This window comes from Argopecten irradians, chromosome 14 (genome assembly GCF_041381155.1).
Source record: "Argopecten irradians isolate NY chromosome 14, Ai_NY, whole genome shotgun sequence".
In the NCBI taxonomy this organism is placed as follows: Eukaryota; Metazoa; Mollusca; class Bivalvia; order Pectinida; family Pectinidae; genus Argopecten; species Argopecten irradians.
In genome coordinates this window covers 18,476,469-18,503,221 of record NC_091147.1, presented here as the reverse complement: position 1 = coordinate 18,503,221, position 26,753 = coordinate 18,476,469, and the positions used below count along the sequence as shown (strand labels likewise).

General features: G+C 37.6%; 1 pseudogene; it reads right to left on the bottom strand.

Moving 5' to 3' along the window:
- Positions 1-356: 356 nt before the first annotated feature.
- Positions 357-26,333, bottom strand: LOC138307080 (aggrecan core protein-like; annotated as a pseudogene).
- Positions 26,334-26,753: the final 420 nt, after the last annotated feature.

Sequence of the window (26,753 nt, the reverse complement as noted above, 5' to 3'; positions counted from 1 at the left end):
CATATATCAGATACCTTCCTTACACGACCCTGACTGTTAATAGAACATTTATAAATTTATTTGATTAGATTAACTTCCTACTGTGAGCCAGGGTGGTGTAAGGACGGCCTCCCATGTATGAAGTGCGTGATGCGTGTTTTGGGAGACTGCGGTATATTCGACTTCTTGTATAGTGGAACACTTTTCCTTTGTAAAGTGGTATATCACTGAGGGATGCCGCCGAAAACACCAAGCAGCATGCCCCACTCTGTCACGCCCCGAGCTTACCTCACAGGGGTGAGCGCGCTCAACAGAAGGCCAAAGTTGATAATTAATAGAGAAATATTTCTTACGCCAGTCTTTAGCCATTTATTTGATTTAGATCCGAGTTGGGAATTCAACAACAAAAAACACTATACACAATGGTATTATATTGTGTTACCTCGACTACTGAGGTACATCACGAGGTAAGTATTGTCAATATCGCGGGATTTCAAACTGATCCTCACACATGACAACTGTATAGTATTGAAAGCATGAGTAGTCTGTCCAATAATACCCTGTTGATTTAGACACCATATTAACACAATGCTGGATTCCATCGAAGTTGTTGGGTTGACTCGGGTACCACCTGGTATTCAACACCGGATCCCCCGGTCCCCAAACCCACTGGTTCTCCACAGCTCTGTCGTTAGCCCCGATCCACGCCCTCATGATACCTGTGAAATGGGAAGTGATCACCAGGCTGGGAGATTAAATACAATTTACGATGGAAAATTACAGCCACATTTTCGGCATTTTGGATTGAAGACGATTCATTAACCTCATGATCCAAAATGAATTTCATTAAATAATTGAACATGTTCACGATCATATTGATCACATCGTCCATACGCGAGGAATCACTATTATAAGAGACTAATATAGATCTGATCTGATTTTTATTTGAAGTTTTTTGTTTATTTTTGTATTGTTATCTATTACACTGATGTACAATTGTTCAAATGGTAAGATAAAGCATTAAAACCCGTTTTGTCGACCATTTACACGGGAATACCAACAAAGATTATCATCATTATCACTTAAAACGCGACTACATATAGGATCTTATCTTTTGCTTTATTTCTATTCTAATCGCCTTTAATCCGTCGTCGTCCATCGTGCGTTGTATGTCCGTAATCAATTTACATTTTCAAAACTGCTGAAGCAATTTCAATGGAATTTTGCACAAACCTTGTAAGACATAAGGAACTAATTGTCAATTACATGGTCATCACTCCCCAGGGGGCTGTGGGAGGGGCCATTGAGTCTTATTAACTCATTTCCCATGACTGACCTCAAGGGGTTTTAGGGACGGGTCAAGGCTAAAACTTCAAAAACTCTTCTCCTGAAATTTCAGAAATGGTAAAATCAAATACTTTTCATTGATAGAAAGGTTTTAAGTTCCTTTACCACAATTTTGAATTTTATGACCCTGGGGTCTCTAGTTTCCCCCAGGGAAGGGCTTAAGTTTACTTTAGTTTATACACATGTGGGAAAAACACATTTGAGGTAACACACACCATCCGGTCTCATTACACTGACAACGGACAATTTCCTGTATGAGGAATACTAAGCTGTATCTACTTTTACAGACTTTGGTATGTCTCGACCTGGTGACAGAACCCAGAGCTCACCAGAAGGCCAAAAGTGGGCTCACCAGAAGGCCAAAAGTGGGGTGGTGTCAAGAGAGACGTTAGGGAAAAAGAGAAAAGATAAAATCCTATATTTAGTCACCTTTTACGATTAGGATATAGGAGCAGCATGTGCAATTCTTACGCTCTACCTGCGGGGATATCCGTATACATATAATGCGTAACCGCTTATTATAAGTCTCCTTTGTATAGTGCTATTTCAGTGAACCATGCCGCTAAAGATACCAAACAAGCATACCCTACTCGTTCACATTATACAATTCTACTCCCTAGCTACATGGCAATAGAGATGATAGACGGTTAACAAAACAATGTGGTTTTAGAGACGTGACGATTTTGACAGTACACATGTGGTCATAGTTACAGTTAATATAAAACTTCAGTTACCATGGTACAAATGTAAGTATCGCTCTCACCTCTGGTTGTCAGTTCCTATTCGAGAAAAGCATGCACATTGTCGTTGTCAACCCTCACAAGTTTTGCCGTCAAATTGTCGCAAAACACCTGTGGAGCATAAAATAGTACATCAATATAAATCAAAAGTCTTTATACGAGTCGCTTTGATATAAACATTATTCCATATTTTCTTGTAATCTCTTAATATGAAAACAGTTTCCCACTTACGTTCAAAATTTATTTTCGTCTGAAGTGATTTAATGGCTCATATCTGGTATTTTAAAGTAATTAATATTTCAAAGTAATGTAATTACATATATCAACTCCCATATATATACATATGTATATAGAAATCATCTTTAAAGTTAGAGATAGGGTTTTGATAATAATCTACCGAAAAGACAATGGTGGTCTTAGACAGTAGGTTAACGGTAAGATATATTGTGCTATACTATGCCTGTTAATTGAAAACAGCATATTTCAATTATTGTTTTGACGAGTAAAATAAATTCTTGCAATTGTGTCGTCAGCAGTCATTTCTTGTTCTGTGAAGAGGTAACACCTGTGGTTGAAGGGAACCCAATCAGCTGTCGGGCAGACATCTGGAATATTAAGTCACAAAGCGCCACACGTATAGTATGGCTTTATACAGTTTTACTAACATAAACTTAAAGAAAGTTCATTTCTTAACAGAAGTAAGAGAACAAATATGAAAGATTTTCTTTATTGTATAAAATGAGAATCCTTAATTTAGTGAAACTGGTGTCAGATAGTTATTCAGGCGGTACGTCGCAGCAGATCATAATGGGTAAATTAGAAACAAAAACTACCATGTCTTCGACGAGACAGAATTATGAAGAATAATATAGTATATTATATCAGCTTATTTGTTTGTTTGTTTGTATTGTTTTTGCAAAACGTCCTTGTGATGACATGCTAGCATTCGACCAATGATAAAAACGATATTTTTCATCTAAAAGAGCAGTTAATCTGAATGAATCATCGCTATGATATAAGCTTGTTTGAATAATAAACCGCCAGACTCTGGTGTGTCTCGGACAGGGTACAGAGCCTAGATCGTCAAACTGGAGGACGGAAAAAACCTTCCGCAAACGGGCGAACTTTTCCTGCTACTAACGCTGCCCTCGATACCGCCATATGTTTGGCCATGAGTATATTAGGGAAAGTTATCCTCAAACGGCATATCTGCTTAGTCCAATATAGATGCATCAAAGGGTAATAGTAAGGTTTAGCCAGGTTCAGTATAACCAATTGTAACCAGGGTTACAAACATACGTCATCAATCGTCTTTTGATAGACAAGAGGCCTGTGGGCCTTAGCGGTCACTTATGAAGATTATTTGGTTCCATCAAATCTGTGAATTCAGAAGATCGTTTAGAAATTTTAGTCATTTTGAGCACGTTTGACCCCGCCCCACTAGTCCCTGGGGGTCAGCAGTATATGGGTTAAAATGTCATATCTTAGGGTAATAATTCTTACCAAGTTTGAATAATTTCCTATGAAAATCGAGCAAATAATGTTTATGAAAGTGGGTTTTTTTCTGTATAAAATATAGTAAATTTGATCCTCTCCCCAGGGGGAAAATCTGAGATCCCGGAGTTATGAAATGAAAATTTTTTGTAAAGGGCTTTAAGACCATTTAACCAATGAAGAATAACTGGTTCCGACCTCTTGTTCCATCAAATCCGTGAATTCAGAAAAAAAGATTTTTAAATACCCCTTTTAGCTCCGCTCATCTGCCCTTGGGCGTCGGACAGGACCAATATGGATATGAAGTTAAAAACTACATCTTGTATCTCAGGCTAATAATTCTAACAAAGTTTGACTCATTTCCTATGTATTTGAGCAAATAATGCTCATAAATGTGTTTTTCCTATATAAACTATAGTAAACTTGATCCCCTCCCAAGGGGGAAACGTGGGACGGCAGGGTCATATAATTCACAATTTTTGTAAAAAAACCTTAAGACCTTTCCATCTATGAAAAGTATTTGATTCTACCATTTCAGAAGATTATTGAAATTTTACCCATTTTGGCCCCACCCCTAAGGCCCCTGGGGGTCACTCGTGGAAATATTGTTAATATGATTCAATGGCCATTCATACTGATAATTCTGACAACATTTGACTTATTTTCTATTACAAATGATCAAATAATGCTCAAAAATGTGTTTTCCCTATATGTATACAAACTATAGTAAACGACCCCCTCCCCAAGGGAAAACATGTGACCCCAGGGTCATATAATTCATAATGTTTGTAAAGGACATGCAGACTTTTCCATCTATGAAGAGTATTTGATTCTACCATTTCTGGAATTTCAGAAGAATGTTTTTGAAGTTTTAGCTTATTTGACCCCATCCCTCAGGCCCCTGGGGGTTTGGACCGTATAATTCACAAGTCTGGTAGACCTTTGGCCATGGACGGTTTCTGCAAAATTTCAACAAATTTGGTTGAGCAGTTTTGGAGAAGAAGTCAAAAATGTAAATTGTTTATCACAATACGATGGACGACGATGATCAGCCATTTCATTTATAGCGAACATTGGTGTGATAAAGACCAATTTCTCGGAATCTAGACGACGCTACGGTCGCGTTCGCTAAGTACTTAATTAGCGTCCTATTAACAGCCAGGGTCTTGTAAGGACAGCCTCCTATGTATGCGGTGTGCAGTGTGTATGGAATGCGAATGTGTTTTCGGAGATTTGTGTATATTCATGTTGTGTCTTCTGGTATATAGTGGCCTTTTTATAGTGCTATATCACTGAAGTACACCACCGAAGACACCAAGCAACACACTTCATTCGGTTACATTATACTGACAACGGGCGAACCAGTCGTCCCATGCCCTTTATGCTAAGCAGGAGCAGATACTAGACACAAGTTTTATAGAATATGGTGTGTCTCAGTCAGGGGACACGTCCTAGCTGCTGGGGAAATACCGGATTTGTTATATTATATGGTCCATGTGTACATAACGGACAGGGATAGGTTTGGGTGAAGCAATCTAACAAATCGGACAATGTGTTAAATAAATAAAGTTATACGTAGAGACAGGATGGTTGTCGTGAACGTGGTTTGTTTTATACCAATGACCGATAACATGTTTAATAGGACACGGCTAACGGTTAAGCGATACAAAATGGCCGATTTTCCATCCCAAATACAGCCGACTGATGCTGTAGATTAGCACCAAAAGGAAGAAGATCATTCTGTTTATTTGTGTTTCAGTGTTTATCTGTATAATTTAAGGATACGTACCTTGATCAAGACAAACATGGCTGCCATCCTTGGTTTCAACACAAGCTTGGGTGTCTGAACACATGTCACAGTTGGTACTGTCCATCTGGAATTTTGCAATTAGCGATACAAAAACTACAAAACTATGTATCTTTTATCAGTGCAAGATTTGTGCAGCATTTTCACTGTTGCGTAATTCTGACGAATCTCCATAATAGAGAAATATTTGGTAATGTTTTGTTCTTATCTTTACTGTTCTCTATTTGAAAATAGAACCGGTGTGCTTATTGGAATGGATATTTTTAGAGTCTCCAGTTACAATGTATGTGTTAATTGAATATAAAGTACTGATTATTATGATGTCATGACCATTCTTTTTTTTTGTATGTATTAATCCGATTCATTCATGAATGTTTTATATTTAACATGGTTTATAAAGTTTTAATAAACCATCATCTTAAGATGTTATCATCTTTAAAAGATGGCCATTTTCAATTCAAGCATTCGTGTCGAGCACCAAAATAAACCTTGTATTGTAGGATACTAACCATGTATCCTCTATATATTTGATATGCCCTTCTGTTTATGCTGCAACCATTATAACACTCAAAATGAAAGTAAATTTCAAGTTATTGATTGTGTTATGTATGACATTAAATACATGTAGTTATTAAATAAGGGAGATAATTCCTATAGCTATATTATCAATACATCCTATAAAGGTCATATCATTAATTTAGGTTATAGAACTTTCAAGAATATTATCATGTATAAACATACATGTTTGTAAACATGTTGATTATAAGTAGGGATCTAGAATGGTCTATTTCCAGAAAGGTCTGTGTGTTTATTTGTTTACTGTTTTTAGTTAGATATTTCTAGAAGTAGAAAGTTCTCCAATATTCTTGAATTAGGGTTTAGCTATATATACTCCAGCTGTCCAAGGCTGATCAGAACTGTAAGGAGACCTGTAATTAGACATATCAAGAATTGTACAGCACCATATTAGATTCTATTTGGAGAGCTATTGTCACTTTATCTGTGGAGTGTTACAACGCATTGTGTGGATTTATTCATATTGCCTGGAACTTCACAAATTATCTGCGGAAATTTAATTTCCTCGTGGAGTTGTGAACATTGTTAATTAGGAACCTGGAAGGATTAAGGATTATACCAGGACATTCGCATACAGATAAGTAACACTTTGAATTCTCGTATTACTCTTGTACCACCACCATTACTTTAGATAGTGTTCACCATCTCTGTATACTATTGTATAAATAATTAAATTGTGTTTTGAATTTAGCTGCTGGTTTCTCATTTCTGTTATTCTTTCTTGTAACAATTGGTTTTGCTCGAGGGAGACGCTTCCTTGATGCGGAGAAAAATTCCTTCACTAAACCGAATGAGTGTGTATATAAGCGCATTTGCAAACAGTACCAGTGATTCTATTTAGTGTGTAATATCTCCGAAATAATATAAAAATACCCCAAAACATCAAAGAATTATCACTTTACAATACGAAGCTTTGCTATGAGCCAAGAAAAAACGACACCGCAATACGAGTTTTCGATATCGTTAAATTGACGTCATTCTGTTGAATGCGTTACTTTTTAGCGGGACTGAATGACGTTTCAATCACCGGAAGGTTTAAGTTCAGAGTCAAGTTAGAAAATGTTTCGTAAGATATGGAACAAATTCACGAGATCGTATTGACGTCATTGTAATGAATGTGACGTCATTTTTTAGCGGGACTGAATAACGTTTCAATCACCGGAAGGTTAAAGTTGGGGGGGGTCAGGTAAGAAAATGTTCCGTCAGATATGGAACAAATTCATATGATCGTATTGACGGATAAAGCACAAGTTTATCCGGCGGTAGCTATCCGCCAGTATGTGCGGTATTTGAAGGATAAACACACACACATATATATATATATAGTCTGAAAAGCTCCCTTGAATGGGGCGAAAGCGCTCACTAGTCAGTCGTTATTGTTTTTATTTCTTATATATAAATATATATGCACCCATTATGTGGCCTCTAATAGTTACCATAGTAACCCTAATTCAAGGCGCTCTCTCATTGTTATATTTATACTGATTGTTGAGTGGCTTATATATTTAGCTTCATGTCTGCAAAAAAAATTATCACAGGCTGCATCATTTTCAACCATTTTGCGCTTATTTTTCACAATTTCGGAAAGTTAAAACCCAACCTACTTCGCACTCTTAAATTCAAGCCTTTGTTTTACGTTGGTGTAATTCTGACGAATCACAACAATTGGGACATATTTTGTAATTTTGTTAAATCACTTGAGACGAAGTCTTATGAAGACCTATTTTAATCGCCTTTTGTCCGTCGTCCATCGTCTGCCGTACGACGATAAACTTTTTACATTTTCGACTTCTTCTCCAAGAAAATCTGAAAATCATAGAATCAAATGCTTTTCATAGATGAAAATGTTCATTAGGTCATCTCTTTCGGAAAAAAATGATGGTGTTAATTTTTTTGACCATGTGGAGGGGTCAAATTGAGGTCAAAGGTCATATGGTAAAATATGCACTAATACCTTTTTTGGCAGCCAGAAGGTTAAGGGTAGATAATCTTTTAATACCTATTATTTTAGAATTAAGTATGCTATTTATGTATAGTGGAATGTTTTATAATACTTTTAGATAAATATTTTGTCAAAAAAATCTATTTGGTCATTTAATGGAAAACTGAGAGCAAGTTAGATAACAATTATGTTCTAGCTATACTCATAAATAGTTAGTGAATAGTATAAAATCGGTCCTTTCCCCAAAATGGTTTCATAAATGTTTTTATGATAGTTCAGACAAACTTCAGAATTATCAAAAATGCCTTTTGAAATTATAATATAAAAAACATTGCTCCATTCCACCCCCTCCCGCGCAACAAAGGGTTCAGTAGCAAGTGGGGAGGTCTGTTTGTATTTAACAAGAAAAATGAAAAACGTATTCAAGTAACTCCTTCTTTATTGTTACTTTATTGAAACTTGGCAGCAAAGTTGAGGACCATGTGTATGGCACGCACGTTTTCGTTTATCATTATGTAGGTTGCCATGGTAACTAGGTCAATTAATATACACACAGGCCTTTTGTTGAAAGAAAAACGAAAAAATAATATAACTGCGGACATCTCTTGAAAGATTGGGTCAATATCAAATTATCTCCGCTGTAATGTCGAAGAGCATGTGCAGATGAGCAAGCAGGTTTTCATTTGTTGAAAGAATGGTTGCCATGGTAGCCTGGTCACTATACACAAGTTTTGTAAAATGGCCAATAACTGATTAGTTGTTGGATCAAATATATTTAAACTTTGTCAATTATTGTAACTTACATATGTCTATAATATGACATATCACAGCGATTACTATGGACATATAAACAATGGAGGAACATTTGATTGTCATTGTTTCAATCCGTTTTCACTGGAACTATGATTTGTGTCCTATTTTCCCATCTGTCAATTATTTGAAACTCTTTTTAAAAAAATCGAAATGCCAGTTCAGTATTCTTTGCACATTATCATAATGGTATATCCCATTAGTCAGCGATACACAATGTCATCACAGGCACTAGAGTTCCAATTTCTGTAATTTCCATCCATTATTGACGGGTGCGTACACTTTCAGGGTTTCAAAAGGTATCAAATCAGTTTTTAATCAGGTTTTATTTTGACAAAATTCTAAACACATCACCTGTATTGGGCTATCATCCATATGTAATGTATTTTTTTAATTTAAAAGGTGGTGTTCAAGCTAATGTTAAAAATCCCATAGAAACTGCCCACAGCACAATTTTCTTGAAACTTTGGATAGTGAAAGTACTACTAGTTGTCCCTTTAAAATGACAATTCTTTATCCTGTTGTGATTTTAAAAAGGCCCAAAGGGCCTGAATTCTTTGTAGTCCTTTTCATTAAAACTACCTGCACAAACATGCCAAAAAAGGTAAGCCTTTGTTAAATATTCTACATTTTTTATTCATAAATCATTTGAGTAGATCGTATACTTTATATTTAAGTCATTTTTTTTAAATTTTTAACGGAAAATTTTGTTTGAAATAATATTTTTTACGAAAAAGTAACACTTTTTGCAAAAAACGGAAACGAAACATTGCTCTTTGTCATCTCATTTCACCCTGTTACTGGTTTTGTCCACAATTTTACCCTCATTTAAAAATACTCCCATGACATTTTCTGTCTATGTGTAAATTAGGTTCAAAATTAAAATCCGGGAAAACTGTTTTTGAGTGACTTAAAAATAGAGAGTGCATGTAGCAACGGACCACTTCTTTGTTAGTATACCTAGTTATACATTTCTTCTTTATGATTCCAGAGTCCGATATAAGTGAAAATCAGTGTACAGTAATATTTTTGATTACTAAATATCATGGTAACATCTTTTAAAATATTGGTTGCCATGGTAACAAAACGGAGGCCTCTGATTGGCTGAAATTTAAATGATGTCAGAATTAAGTGAAAATTGGTATATAGAGGTTATGAGGTATGCTGAATAACATGGTAACACTTTCAAAAAGATGGGTTGCCATGGAAACAAAATGGAGGCCTCTGATTGGTTGAAATTTAGATATTGTCAGATTTAAGTGAAAATTGGTATATATGGGTTATGAAATATGCTGAATAACATGGAATCCCTTTTTAAAAGATTGTTTGCCATGGAAACAAAATGGAGGTCTCTGATTGGTTGAAATTTATATATTATTAGATATTAGTGAAAATTGGTACTTATGGGATATGCCGAATGAGATAGTAACAGTTTTAAATACATTGTTGCCATTGTTTCGAAATAAAAGTCGTCTGATTGCTCAAAATTAATATTGTAGTCTTTGTGGTGCTGGCATTATTTTTAAATTATACACATTTTATTTGAAAATCAAATGTAACTCTGTTTCCCTCTTTAATCATTTTTAATTCAATTTAAGATAGTTTCTATCTACATAAGAGAGATGGATAATCTTAATTTGTATCTTTTGAGTTTGAGTTGCTGACGAAAATACATTTCTTTCCAATAATTATTTGATTTCTGATACTAAAAGAGAAACTATTTGTTTCACCCAAGAGCATATCTAGTTGTTATGCTTTTTTATACTGTTAGGGAAGATGCATGAATAACAATGCAATAATTTTAAACTAACATAGTACATATGTTAGTTAACAAAAATTCTATCATTAACTGTTGTTTTATTATGGTGTTTATGATCAATTTCAAATTTATGGTCAATAATGGCAAATATAGATTTTTTTAGAAAATTCCCCTCGCTACATTTCAGCCTATGAAATGCTATTTTCCCGGATTCCAATTTTTTTTGAAAAAGTATGTTATAAGATTATACCTATGGCATGTTTTTAAAATGGTTTAAAAGTGTGGACAAAATCGATAACATGCCAAGTATTTCTAGCAAACCCAATATCCTCAATTTTTATCCCGACAAAAATTTGAAGTTTTTTTGCTTCAAAATCAATTTGTCTTAAAAATAATTCCTAAATATCATTATAAATGGATATGAAATAAAGAATGAAGTATCTTGTATTAACACAAAAAAATTATGTTCAAAATATGGACACAAGGGGTCCCCTTGCCACATACCCAAAGTAATTTTAGAAAACATAATTTTAGGCCCTTTATGCCTTTTTAAAACATACAAAATAAATAAAAAGCACATAAAAAGTAGTTATGTACCTAGACCTTTAACACTGCAAAATTTGAAAAAAAATCGGTACGTGGGCGGATTTTGCAACCCCACCTTTTCAATATTTTGGCATAATATATATGAAAATTCGAAAAAACAAGATAAAAATCCTTTTCTTGAAAGTAATGAAAAACAGCATATTTTGATTGATAACTAAAACCAATTGGATGCCTGAATACCGATTCTTATTTCATGAGGTTTTAGCAGAGATATATATGTCAGAACACTAATATGATGTTTAATACCAAATAATGGTTCCGTTGTCATGTAATTTACTTTGGAAAAGGCCTGTTTTCAGTGGCCAAAATGAAGGTTGGTTTTCGGTTGTTAGGGTAAAAAATCAGTTGCTAGGGGGTTTAAATTTATGATTTTCCAATTAAATCTTCTCAATGGGGCTATCATCCATATGTAATATCTATTTGGTAAATTTGGCACCTAAGTTTTAATATTTCGGCGTCATATATATGAAATATAGGAAAAACCATGCTATAATCCTTTTTAAAAAGTTAAGAAAATAACATATTTTGATTGGTGATGTGACAAAAATGGACGCCTGACTGAGGATTTTTATTATTTGATTGTTAAGCGCAGATTTATGCTTTACCATTGATATGATTTTTAATACCAACTATGATTGCGTATCCAATAAGTTTACTTTTGAGGAGTCCATGGGGTCTTACGTTTCCCCTGGGGAGGGGGTAAATTTACTATAGTTTATATAGAGAAAACACATTTTTTGAGCATTATTTGGTCATTTGTAATAGAAAATAAGTCAATGTTTTCAGAATTATCAGTATGAGATGGCGATTGAATCCTATTAACAATTTTCCATGACTGACCCCCAGGGGCCTTAGGGGCGGGGTCAAATAGGCTAAAACTTCAAAAATCTTCTTCCTAAATTTTGAAAATGGTAGAATCAAATACTTTTCATAGATGGACATGTCTTAAGGTCCTTTGCAATAATTGTGAATTATATGACCCTGGAGTCTCACGTTTCCCCCTGGGAAGGGGGTCAAGTTTACTAGTGTATATAGGATATAGGGAAAACACATTAATGGGCATTTTCCCCCTGGCCGAGACACACCAAAGTCTATAAAAGTGGTAGTTTCTGCTCCTGCTTAGCGCTCAGCATACAGGGAGTGGGACGACTGGTTCGCCCGTTGTCAATTTAATGTGACCGGGTGGGGTGTATTGCTTGGTGACTTCGGCGGCAGGCTTCAGTGATTAGCACTATAAAAAGGGCAACAGTTCCACTATACAAGAAGACACAACATGAATATACCGCAGACTCCCAGGCCACGCACATAGCACAACATACACGCAACACACAGCATACATGGGAGGCCGTCCTTACATGACCATAGCTGTTAATAAGACGTTAATTAATCAAACAAACATACATTGCTCAGTTTTCAGAGTGAATGAGCCTGAGATAGCATTCTAACATCATATCCATATTGGTCCTGGCTGCCCCATTGAGGCAGAGGGACGGGGCCAAAAGGGTTAACTTTGTTTGTCGCCTTTAACGATCATACAATTCTAACGCCCTACCTGCAGGGTTCAAATTGACTAAAAAAATCTTCTAAAGTTCTGGAAATGGTAGAATCAAATACTCTTTACAGTTGGAAAGGTCTCAAGGGGTTTCATAAAATTGCGAATTATATGACCCTGGGTCTCACGTTACCTCCTGTGGAGGGGGTCAAGTTTTCTTTAAAAAAAAAAAATATTTATGAAAATTTTATGCTCAATTCTCATAGGAAATGAGTCAACTTGATTAGTTATTAGCCTGATATATCGCAGTTTAACAACCATATCTATATAGGTCCTCGTTGACCCCATGGTGGACCAGAGGGGCGGGACCAAAAAGGGTCGAAATGACTAAAATTTCAAGCGATGTCAAGTTTACAGGTTTGATGGAAGCAAATACTCTTCATAGATTAAAAAGTCAAATTTGTAAAATCACTGGCTGGAGTCAATGGACAGTATATAGTGTATATATGTCTTTGTTTCAGTCTATATCTGAGCTCAGGGGACCGTTAAGGCCCATGCGCCTCTCGTTTTTATCTTTATTTTTCTCTATTTGAAAGAAAACAGGTATGTTTATTGGAATGCTTATTTTTAGAGTCTCCAGTTACAATGTGTATGTTGATTGAATATGGAGTACTAATTATTATGATGTCATAACCATTTCATTATATCTTATATACGAGATGTTGTCATCTTTATAAGATGGCCGATTTCTATTCACACATTTGTGTTGAGTTTTATGTGGAGCATGCATAAACATTACAAAAAATGACTAAATAATCCTCAAAAATGTGTTTCCTTATATTAAGAACAGTAAACTTGAACCCCTCCCCAGGGGAAAGCGCGAGACCCCAGGATCATATAATTCACATTTTTTTGTAAAGGACATTGAAACCTTTCTCAATCTGATTAAAACACAGATCCTTATAACAACTCCGTTCAATAGAGGATCTGACAATATCCCATAAGGGGTCACGTCCAGATGACCTTTATACCACGTGTACTTCAGAGCAAATGTAGTTTCTACACCTTACAACATCAATTGAAAACGTCTTTTCGCCCCAGTTTACATATACAATTAGCTTTGTTGTGCATTTCGAGCGAGATGACTACATAAACGAAATAATTTGGACAGCTTTTTCAAACTATTTCGTCCCCAGTCAAGATTCTGGCAGTGCCAATTTGATTGGCCATTTATGAAGGTCATCTTGACGTGACCCCTAATGGGATGTTCTCAGATCCTATTATCCAACGTAGTGATAATATGGATCTCCAACGTAGTGATAATAAGGATCTGTATTTCAATCAGATTGAAACCTTTCTATATATGAATATGAAGGGTATTTGATTCTAGCATTTCCAGAAAGATTTAGAAAAAAGAAAGTAAATTAGGATGATAGGAAAATATGATGCAAACGTCGCCCTTTATGATAATACAATGGGAGCAACCTATACAATGGTCCTTCGAATAAAGGAAGAAGCTGAAAATTTACAATGTCACCAAGAAATTATCAAAAATTTAATGAACTACAATATACATAATTAACTTCGTTAAAGAATATCTACTCGTATATAGTAATGTTTGTAAGTTTTGTAAATATTTACATGATATAAATTACAACCTTTTTTTCATGACAAGGTCAAAACAGACTCTATATATATGTTTTTGTAAAGTCAAACCAGACACACACAAAAAAGAGGCCCTGTATCGCTCACCTGGTTTGTAATGCCAAGTACTGTTCTGAATACAGGTTCATTGGATTTTTTTCTGAAGAAATTCGAATATTTACCTCTAATTCCCCTATTGGGCCTCGCCCCTTTTGCCCCTAGGATTTCAGAGCCAAAATTTATACCAGTTCTGTTTCCCTTCCCCAAAGATTGTTTGTGGCTAAATTTGGTCACAATCCATGCAGAACTCTAGGACAAGTAGCGATGTATAGGATTTACCTCTATTTCCCCTATTGGGCCCCGCCCCTTCTGCCACTGGACGGCCAGTGCCAAACTGTATAAAAGTACTGTTCCCCGTCTCCTAAGGATGTGTGTGGCTAAATTTGGTCACAATCCATACAGAACTCTAGGACAAGTAGCGATTTATATGATTTATCTCTATTTCCACTATTTGGCCATCTTGCCCCGGGGGTCAGAGACAAAATTTATACAAATTCTGTTCCCCTTCCCCCAAGGATGTTACAATTCATGCAGAACTCTAAGACAAGCAGCGATTTATAGGATTTATCTCTATTTCCCCTATTGGGCTCCGCCCCTCCTGCCACCGGGGGTCAAAGCCAAAATTTATTCAAGTTCTGTTCCCCTTCTCCCAAGGACGTTTGTGGCCGAATTTGGTTACAATCCATGCAGAATTCTAGGACAATTAGCGATTTATAGGGTTTTCCTCAAATTCCCCTATTGGAGCCCGCTCCTCCTGCCCCCGTGACAAACCAATGGTGCATTTTCTTTTTGAATGGGCCATTATGTTTTCACAATGTGACATTTTCAAAGAACAACACACACAATTTCTTTTTAATTATTTGAGTTTTAGAACACGTTTTTGGAGAAAAACTTGTCAATTGATTTTTCAAAATTGTGCTTTTCTACACACTTCCCATGCAGCCTGACTCCCTCCTGCCACCGGGGGTCAGAGCCAAAATTTATACAAGTTCTGTTCCCCGTCCCCCAAGGATGTGTGTGGCTAAATTTGGTCACAATCCATGCGGAACTCTAGGACAAGTAGCGATTTATAGGATTTACCTCAAATTCTCCTATTGGACCCTGCTCTTCCTGCCCCCTTGGGGTCAGAGCCAAAATGTATACAAGTTCTGTTCCCCTTCTCCCAAGGATGTGTGCGGCCAAATTTGGTCACAATCCATGTGGAACTCTAGGACAAGTAGTGATTTATATGATTTACTTCTATTTCCCCTATTGGACCCCCGCCCCTCCTGTCCCCGGGGGCAGAGCCAAAATTTATACAAGTTCTGTTCCCCTTCCCCCAGGGATGTTGATGGCAAAGTTTGGTTACAATCCATTCAGAGTTCTAGGACAATTAGCGATTTATAGGGTTAACCTCAAATCGCCCTATTGGACCCCCACTCTTCCTGCCCCCGTGGGGTCAGAGCCAAAATTATACAAGTTCTGTTTCCCTTCTTCCAAGGATGTTTCTGGCCACAATCCATGCAGAACTCTAGGACAAGTATCGATTTGTAGGATTTACCTCTACTTCCCCTATTGGAGCCCGCTCCTCCTGCTACCGGGGGTCAAAGCCGAAATTTATACAAGTTCTGTGTCCTTCCTCCAAGGATGTTTGTGACCAAATTTGGGTACAATCCATGCAGAACTCTAGGACAATTAGCGATTTATAGGGTTTACCTCAAATTCCCCTATTGGACCCCGCTCCTCCTGCTACCGGGGGTCAAAGCCGAAATTTATACAAGTTCTGTTTCCTTCCCCCAAGGATGTTTGTGACCAAATTTGGTAACAATCCATGCAGAACTCTAGGACAATTTGCGATTTATAGGGTTTACCTCTATTTTCCCTATTTAACCCCGCTCCTCCTGCCCATGTGGGGTCAGAGCCAAAATGTATACAAATTTTGTTTCCCTTCTCCTAAGGATGTTTCTGGCCAAATTTAGCCTCACTCCATGCAGAACTCTAGGACAAGTAGCGATTTAAATGAAATGTTGACGGACGGCAGCTCACCAGCCCTTCGGGCCAGGTGAGCTAAAAAGCGCTTCTTGTATATGCTATTTACACTAGTGACATGGTTATTTGGTCAGTGATTAGGAAGACCAACTAAATCAATGGGCCCATAGCCCCAAAGAGTGACAAACCAATGGTGCATTTTCTTTTTGAATGGGCCATTATGTTTTCACAATGTGACATTTTCAAAGAACAACACACACAAGTTCTTTTTAATTATTTGAGTTTTAGAACACGTTTTTGGAGAAAAACTTGTCAATTGATTTTTCAAAATTGTGCTTTTCTACACACTTCCCATGCAGCCTGACTCTTATAAATTTTTTGTTGATTTGTGGCTGAAGCCTATTGCGCATCTTAGTAAGGATCTGGTTTTGCTGTGAAAACGACCTGTTTTTTATGTCATGTCAAAAACCTAAGAAGTATAGATAATCTTAATACCATTATTTTTGTTGTATATCACACGCACTCTACACTACATACACGCTACACAAGGCATACACAAGAAGCCGTCCTTCCATGACCCTAGACGTTAATAAATCAAAAACAAATAAAAAACTTTTTGCGTCTGCAATAGATTTAAAACCCCGAAACGACGAAGTTCTCACTCACGGTGGATATTTGAAGCAGACATGTTTACGCCATATTTACTTTCAATTGGTACTGTTAAATAAATCTATATTTTGCTTGAAGATGTTTCACCGCTGACAAATAGTATGTTTTCTCAATAAAAAAACAAAGGGAGAATTTTACTTCAAGATAAAAATACTAAAAACGAAATGCACCCCGAAAAATCCGTGACCGTATGTCCTATATGGAATGAAGTATTGATTGCACATGCGCTTAAAGCCAAACCAATTATTTCATATTATATTTATGATAATTAAACACCAATTATCGTTCAAGTGATGAGTAACGTTTATGCTCTGTCTGCGAAGAAGCATCTATAAGTCACCTTTGTTATTGGTTTAATATATATTACTAGAAATACTGTAATTGGATATAGTTTCATGTTTTTTTTCCAAATTCATACATATAGAAAGTTAAAACTTACCTGTAACGATCGGTCATCCAAAACTGGCATATCACCCTTTTCTGCGTAGGTCATCATGAGGTCACACGTGAGTTGTTCCCTGTCGTGGTGGATTTTCTCACAAAGTTTGTATCTCTTACACATCTTGATACACTGGGACACCCCAATGATGTCTAACCGCATGAAAGACCTGAAATACATGTTGGAATCCTGGTCCACGTGAACATGCTTGGTACACTGACCATGTCCGTTAATAAGAACAATGACATTGCAAACATATATGGCCCTGCAGGTAGGGCGTTAGAATTGTACCTGCTGCCCCTATTGCATGATCGTAAAAGGCGACTAAATTTAAGATCTTATCTTTTCTAATCTTCCTAACTGACTTTATCCTTCCTTATGCCTCCCTTGGCACCGCCTCACTTTTGGCCTTGAGTTGAGTTTGTTTGTTTGTTTGATTTAATTAACGTCCTATTAACAGCGATGGTCGTGTAAGGACGGCCTCCCATGCATGTGGTGTGTTGCGTGTATGGTGTGCGAGGTGCGTGTTTCGGGAGACTGCGGTATATTCATGTTGTGTCTTCTTGTATAGTGGAACTTTTGCACTTTTTATAGTGCTATATCACTGAAGCATGCCGCCGAAGACACCAAGGCCAAATGCTTGAGTTGAGCGTTCGCCCCTGTGAGGAAGGCTCTGGGTTCTGTCCCCTGGCCGAGACACACCAAAGTCTGTAAAAGTGGTAGTTTCTGCTCCTGCTTAGCGCTCAGCAAAAAGGGAGTGGGACGACTGGTTCGCCCGTTGTCGGTATAATGTGACCGGGTGGGGTGTGTTGCTTGGTGTCTTCGGCGGCATGCTTCAGTGATATAGCACTATAAAAAGGGCAAAAGTTCCACTATACAAGAAGACACAACATGAATATACCGCAGTCTCCTGAAACACGCACCTCGCACAACATACACGCAACACACCGCATACATGGGAGGCCGTCCTTACATGACCATAGCTGTTAATAGGACGTTAATTAATCAAACAAACAAACAAAGCAAACATATAACACTGTCAATGTGGGATTTGTAAGTGAAAAGCAGAACATAGTTGTCACACACTGATTCTTGCATCAAGTCTGACAATGCTTTAGTTCTTCTGTCGATATATCCCGCTAAAAGCGCTGTACCAGGTCGATTGAATGAGTTATGTCAACTGCTTTCGTTACACTAGTTATACTCTCCCCCAAGGTTACTGATTTTAATCCTCATATAACCAGAATTTGTCGTTCTTGTATATATTTTGTGGATCGTATTGTGTTGATATAACCCACTAAAAGCGTTGTACCAGGTCGATTGAATGAGTTACGTCAATTGCTTTCGTTACACTAGTTATACTCTCCCCCAAGATTACTGATTTTAATCCTCATATAACCAGAATTTGTCGTTCTTGTATATATTTTGTGGATCGTATTGTGTTGATATAACCCACTAAAAGCGTTGTACCAGGTCGATTGAATGAGTTACGTCAATTGCTTTCGTTACACTAGATATACTCTCCTCCTCCAAGATCACTGCTTCATTTCAGTCAACATATATAATAGACTGTTAGGCATTAAGGTTTTTTAAATATTAAATAACTCTCCTTACTCTTGTCAGTAGCTCAAAACCTATCAGTGATCGATACACCGATTGAATGTTTACAGGGGGCTTCCTCGAAAGCGTTGGATCATAAAACAAACCAAAAATGGGTTGAAATGATGATTTAAGGTTTAAGATGCTCCAACGCTGACAAATGGTATTTTTTCTCTATCAAAAACAGGAGCAGACTCAAAATTTGTAGTGTTCTTCAGTTACAAAAGTTACTTACTTTACACAATTAACATCATTGAAAAGTTTGAGCTTCTTATTTTACTAAAAAAAATTTATTGCATCCCGAAAACATATAGATAATCATGGAAAAATGTAAAAACATAATATGATACCTTATTTTTGTTTTCTTTTTGGATATGTATAAGTGGCTCAGAAAAGCACAATTTTTGAGTCAGCTATGAACTGAGATTCCCCATTACAACAACTAGAATGGACCCCCATCTCTCCAAAAAATCGTTTTTCATTATTAAATATATATGTATCTATGTGCATATTATAACGTCATAGTGTATTGTTTACTATGACGTCATCAATCCTTGCTATTTGTGTTGTTGCCTTATCAACATCAATAAACATCTGAAGAACAGCGGCATCTCAAATCTATCTCATCTATGAAGAGTATTTGGTTCCATCAAATCTGTGAATTCAGAAGAAGATTTTTAAGTTTTAGCCAATTTGACCCTTTTTGCCCGAACATAAGGCCCATGGGGTTGGCCAGGACCAATATGGATATGACGATAAAATGCTTTCTCAGGCTAACCCAGTTTGACTAATTTCCTATGAAAAATAAGCAAATAACATTCATAAATGTGTTGTTCCTATATAAACTATAGTAAACTCGACCCCCTCCCCAGGAGAAAACATGAGACCCCAGGGTAATATAATTCACAATTTTTGTAAAGGACCTTTAGACCTTTCTATCTATTAAGAGTATTTAATTCCATCACATCTGTGAGAGGAGAAGAAGATTTTTGAAATTATAGTCAATTTTACCGCTTTTGGCCCCATCCCACAGCCCCCAGGGGGATGGGGACCATATAATTCACAATTTTGATTGGCCTTATGTCTTAGAAGATTTGTGCAAAATTTCATTGAATTTACTTCAGCGGTTTTTGAGAAGAAGTCGAAAATGTAAATTGTTTACGGACATATGACGGACAACGATGGACAAAAGGCGATTAGAATAGGTCATTTGAGACTTTGTCTCAGGTGACCTAAAAATCTATTTCATCAGATAAAATTTTAAATTACCCCTTCATCCACAAAAAAACTTAAATATTTGTTAAGCACAGAAAAGGAGCAAGTGATTTTTATAAGGTACTTTGCCAAAACAATATTGTTGCTACAGAGAGAAAAAATATTGGATGATATTTTTGGTTTTGACAATCATTTGTTTGATTAATTAATTTCCTATTAACAGCCAGGGTCATGTAAGGACGGCCTTCCATGTATTGAAGCGTGTATAAAGTGCGAGGAGCGTGTTTTGGGAGACTGGCGACTGTGGTATGTTCGTATTGTGTCTTCTTGTATGGTATATCACTGAAGCATCAACATAAATGGAGACAAAAATACTTTTTTCCTTTTATCAGTATCCGCATCACGAAATTGCAGTGACTTCAGGTTAAAATTAATAATTGTTATAACCACAAATTCATATCTGTTTAAAATAGACCTGGTAGATACTCCATACTGTAATAAGTGTAAAACTGAAATTGAAACTTTAGTTCATTCATTATGAACATCGTTTCACTCCAAATTATTAATACTCAAAATCCAGTGTTGTCTCCATTTATTGAAACGTTTACGAAATCTGATTCTGAAAGTGGTATTGGTGTTTATGGTATATCGGGTATTGCAGTCAAAAAATATTTCAATGAGCTTTGATTGGCGAATGTGATTATGACACTCGTTATTTAAAAAATACATACATGTATCTCCTTATTAGCTCTGTTTCCATCCTTGTTGATATACTGCACAACAGGTAGTGTGAAAGCTGTTGAGATTTTATACAATTTTATTCATTGTGGTTGTTATAACACCATGAAAAAACATGTTATTAAAAAAGTCAGAAACTACCATTTTTATAGACTTTGGTGTGTCTCGGCCAGGGAACAGAACCCAGCCTACCTCACAGGGGCGAGCGATCCACAAAAGGCCAAAAGTGAGGCAGTGTCATGGGAGACGTTCAGAAGGATTAAAGCCAGTTACGAAGAAGAGAAAACATAAGATCCTAAATTTAGTCGCTTTTGATGATCATGCAATAGGGGCAGCAGGTACAATTATAACGCCCTACCTGCAGGGCAAAGTAACGCAATGATCGTGTGTTTTCTGTTGAGAGGGTAGCTTTTCAGAGCTAATGCTTTTTATCGCATTAAAAATATTCTAGTATTTTCACGACAGTATATTTTAAATCTAATATTTTATATACATAAATAGCTAGAACTGTCGCCAGAGTGCCGAATAATACCCAAACTTCACAAATTTAGAAACAGTTACATTGACAGGACAATACAAAGCAGAACATCACATACATGGGAGGCCGCCCTTACATGCCCTGGCTGTTAACAGGACGTTAGCGAAATAAGCGAATCCTATATAGTTTACAAAACTCCCTTTATGTCAGGGTTCTGTGTGAAATATTTCAAGAGTAATGGTCGCTCTCCTTCCTATACATATCCATAAACGGATACAGCGTATACCGCTTATTATGCGTTATGTATTACTATCTCACAGAACCATGCCGCCAAATGCTACGCTCTGCCTACAAAAAGAAGAGATTAGACATTATACTGACATAAGGCGAACCAGGCGTCCCCCTCCCTTTATGATGAGCGCCAAGCAGTAGCAGAAACTCCCACTATACAGACTTGGGTGTGTCTCAGCCAGGGTACAGACCTCAGAGCCTAACATTACCTCACATGGGCGAGTGCTCAACAGAAAAGTGAGGCGGAGTCAAGGACGACGTTAGGAAGAACAAAGTTAGTTAGAAATGAGGTAAAAATTAAGATCCTAAATTTAGTCGCATTTTACGATCTTGCAATAGGGGCAGCAGGTACGATTCTTGCGCCAACCTGCAGGGTTGATACCGGATTTGTTTTATTAAATAGTCCATGTGTACACGTTACTTAACGGACGCGTATAGGGACCGCAGAATCAAACCAAAAATAGATTCCTGGAAATCGCCTTTTTGGGCACAAGATTTCATACAGTGGTGAATGTTTCGGTTTGTTTGTTTGATTAATTAACGTCCTATTAACAGCTATGGTCATGTTAGGACGGCCTCCCATGTATGCGGTGTGTTGCGTGTATGTTGTGCGAGGTGCGTGTTTTGGGAGACTGCGGTATATTCATGTAGTGGCTTCTTGTATAGTGGAACTGTTGCCCTTTTTATAGTGCTATATCACTGAAGCATGCCGCCGAAGACACCAAGCAACACACCCCACCCGGTCACATTATACTGACAACGGGCCAACCAGTCGTACCACTCCCTGTATGCTGAGCGCTAAGCAGGGGTAGAAACTACCACTTTTAAAGACTTTGGTGTGTCTCGGCTAGGGGACAGAACCCAGAGCCTTCCTCACAGGGGCGAACGCTCAACTCAAAGCCAAAAGTGAGGCGGTGCCAAGGGAGGCATTAGGAAAGATAAAGTCAGTTAGGAAGAAGAGAAAAGATAAGATCCTAAATTTAGTCGCCTTTTACGATCATGCAATAGGGGCAGCAGGTACAATTCTAATGCCCTACCTGCATTCGGAGCCTGCTGATTGGGTATTCAGGGCGCATCAGTTTTAAATGTTTAATGTGTGGGTTGGGTTTGTTTGTTTGATTAATTAACGTCTTATTAACAGCCATGGTAATGTAAGGACGGCCTCCCATGTATGCGTGTATTGCGTGCATGTTGTGCAAGGTGCGTGTTTTGGGAGACTGCGGTATGTTCGTGTTGTGTCTTCTTGTATAGTGGAACTTTTGCCCTTTTTATAGTGCTATATCACTGAAGCATGCCGCCGAAGACACCAAGCAACACACCCCACCCGGTCACATTATACTGACAACGGGCGAACCAGTCGTCCCACTCCTTGTATGCTGAGCGCCAAGCAGGAGCAGAAACTACCACTTTTATAGACTTTGGTGTGTCTCGGCCAGGGGACAGAACCCAGAGCCTTCCTCACATGGGCGAACGCTCAACTCAAGGCCAAAAGTGAGGTGGTGCCAAGGGAGGCATTAGGAAAAATAAAGTCAGTTAGGAAGAAGAGAAAAGATAAGATCCTAAATTTAGTCGCCTTTTACGATCATGCAATAGGGGCAGCAGGTACAATTCTAACGCCCTACATGTAGATGTAAAATATGTAAAGAAATTTCAAAATTCTGTCGGGGGAGGTAATCTATATTTGAATTTCATGAACATTTGGATCAATACTTGATGCGGAATTCAACATAGATGGCACCCCCACATAAAAGTTTAGCAAGATGGTAGATCTTAATTTCTTTTTATTAACATGTATGCGAGATGCCATTCTTCAAAATTAGTGACAGGTGACCAGACTTGAAAACTCCATTTAACTTGGACAGTGGCAAACGTTAACATATCGTATATAGGGAAATAATTTGGTTCTGCGGTCTCAATAGGAGATATAGATGAGGTAATCTAATAAATCAGACAAAATGTGAAATAAATAGCATGATGAGTAGCTTCAATATTCTGGTTGGGTTTCTTGAACTCCGTTTTTACGAATGACCGATGATTATCATAACAAACCTAACAAAACTCTCCACCCCCAATACAGCCGACTGATGCTGGAGATTTGTACCCCTCTGAAGGAGATCATACTGATTAATTTTTATCCTGCAACTGTCCCACATATTGGCCGATAACTACTGTCGGATAAACTTGTGCTTTATCCGTCAATACGATATGCTTGATCCGTCAATACGATCACGTGAATTTGTTCCATGTCTGACGGAACTTTTTCTAACTTGACCCAGAACTTGAACCTTCCGGTGAATGAAACGTCATTCAGTCCCGCTAAAACGTGACGCACATTCATCGAAATGACGTCATTTTTACGATATCGAAATTCTCGTATGGCGGTGTCGTCTTTTTCTTGGCTCATGACAAAGGTATGTATTGTTAAGTAATTCTTTTATGAATATTGGTTGTTATTTGAGTATTTTCATTTCCCTTCAGTGATATATCACCCTGAATAGAATTACGGTTACTGTTTGTGAATGCGCTTATTTATTTCCCACGGCAGTAAAAAGGAGTACACTCTCATTCGGTTAAGTGAATGAATCTTTACCTCCGCATCAAAGAAGCGTCTCGCTTCGAGCGAAACAAAGTAAGGAACTGTCAATTTGCTTTCGTTTTGAAAGCCATAATGGTTGCAGGATAAACAGAATACACGGTTAGTATCTTACAATACAAGTTTTATGTTGGTGCTCGACACGGAAAGCCGAGATGACTCGGCAGAGCCTCTTCATCTCGGCTTTCCTAAGTCTCGCACCAAAATAATCCTTGTATTGTCAGATACTAACCGTGTATTCTCTATGTATTTTAGTGTGTATCGGTATAATTTAAGGATACGTAGCTTGATCAATACAAACATGACTGCCATCCTTGGTTTCAACACAAGCTTGGGTGTCTGAACACAGTTGATACTGTCCATCTGAAATTTTAACAATAAGCGATGCTAAAAAGGTATAAAGTTGTGTATTTCATTATGAACAAGAGGTACAAGAGGCTTTGACGGTCACCTGAGTGGTGATACAAAAATAGCAAAGTCGGTTCAAATCTCGACATTGGCGGATACATTTTTAAACTACTTTCAATTTTGAGAGTCCCACATGGGTTATTTATTTACTTAGCCGAGCAATTGCCACACAGGTAACCCAAATAATAACAAATTCAGGAAATACATATTTACAGTTATTATTATACACTATGATTACAAGCAATATACACTAAAATATACAGTTACTTTACAAGATTCTTTTTATTATTTCTATATTTTATAAAACCCCACTCACATCCAAACACTCATATCCTCTTGTGATACACTCATCAAGCGAACTTACACACTTTTATTATTACATTAGAATATACTTAAATACAACTAAACTTATCCTAACAGCCCTACAGTCTTTGTAGCATCACAAATATATCACACATCCGGGTTCAATGTCTCTGGCGTTAGAATTGTACCTGTTGCCCCTATTGCATGATCGTAAAAGGCGACTAAATCTAGGATCTTATCTTTTCTCTTCTTCCTAACCGACTTTACCTTTCCTAATGCCTCCCTTGGCACCACCTCACTTTTGGCCATGAGTTGAGCGTTCGCCCTTGTGAGGAAGGCTCTGGGTTCTGTCCCCTGGCCGAGACACACCAAAGTCTATAAAAGTGGTAGTTTCTGCTCCTGCTTAGCGCTCAGCATACAAGGAGTGGGACGACTGGTTCACCCGTTGTCAGTATAATGTGACCGGGTGGGGTGTGTTGCTTGGTGTCTTCGGCGGCATGCTTCAGTGATATAGCACTATAAAAAGGGCAAAAGTTCCACTACACAAGTAGACACTACATGTATATACCGCAGTCTCCCGGGGCACGCACCTCGCACAACATACACACAACACACCGCATACATGGGAGGCCGTCCTTACATGACCCTGGCTGTTAATAGGACGTTAATTAATCAAACAAACAAACAAATTAATGTCTCTGATCCTGTTACTGATGATGTAATATCGGTCTCCTTGAGACCAGGAACTGTTTGATAAACTTCGTCGAAGCTGTTGTCCTCGACGCTGCCGGCTTCAGTTCCAAGGCCCAATATAGGTATAACCACAACCCTCAGGTTGGCCTAGCCGTGAAGGCTACAACCGAGCACACACTCCTTCGTGTCCTCTTTACCTCCCACAATCAGGTAATCGTGGTACGCCGCTTACATAGCGAATAAGTGCAGTATCTATGATACATGTGTATATCTGACCAATCTGGTCTCTCCCGGCTTCCGTATTTTCCTGTACTAGACAGCGAGTCCTTGCACGTGAAGCTACAACATACGATAATAAACCCTAAACTTACTATTTATACAATTAGTACAATTGATATCATAAATAAACATGTATACAGGCATTAACTAACCATATAATTGCCCTAGTATGCCTATACTGCTAACGTAAACAGTACTCGCGCACGTGCTAAAGCGTACTCGGTTAACACAATAACAACTATTTCATACCCGTTTAAAATGACCTTTCAACAAATACATTCAAAATCATCAACTATATACACACTCAGAAAGATAGATTAAAAACTTACCGTGACTGTATTTCACGCTTCCTGCGAACATACAGGCATCAGCATTTCCATGCCCTTACTTGCCACGTTCTCCATTATCATGCCGGGTGGACTACCCACTCCCGATTACTCACTACGGCAGCCCAAACGACCCAGCCGTATAATCGCGTATAGCGTAAACGCACATACTTACGTATACCCGTCGTACCGTACACATACTAAACTAATATACCCACCTTTTATATAATGAAATAGAGTCGGATTGTGACAATGTAGTTGTCGGATAACGTAAATTATCTGTATGAAGAAGCCGAAGCCATGAATTGTTTTGTCATATAATGCTGCCCGGCATCGACTGATCATCGTGTAATATTAGACCATATTTAATTTGATTCTTTACGTAACCGGAAGCGATCGGCCGTATGTAGGTTAGTTCAGACGAGAACATCCCCAAGAGCATTCAAGCAAATAACTATGTTTATAAGCGGTAACAAAGTCAAGATTGTTGTTATCCAT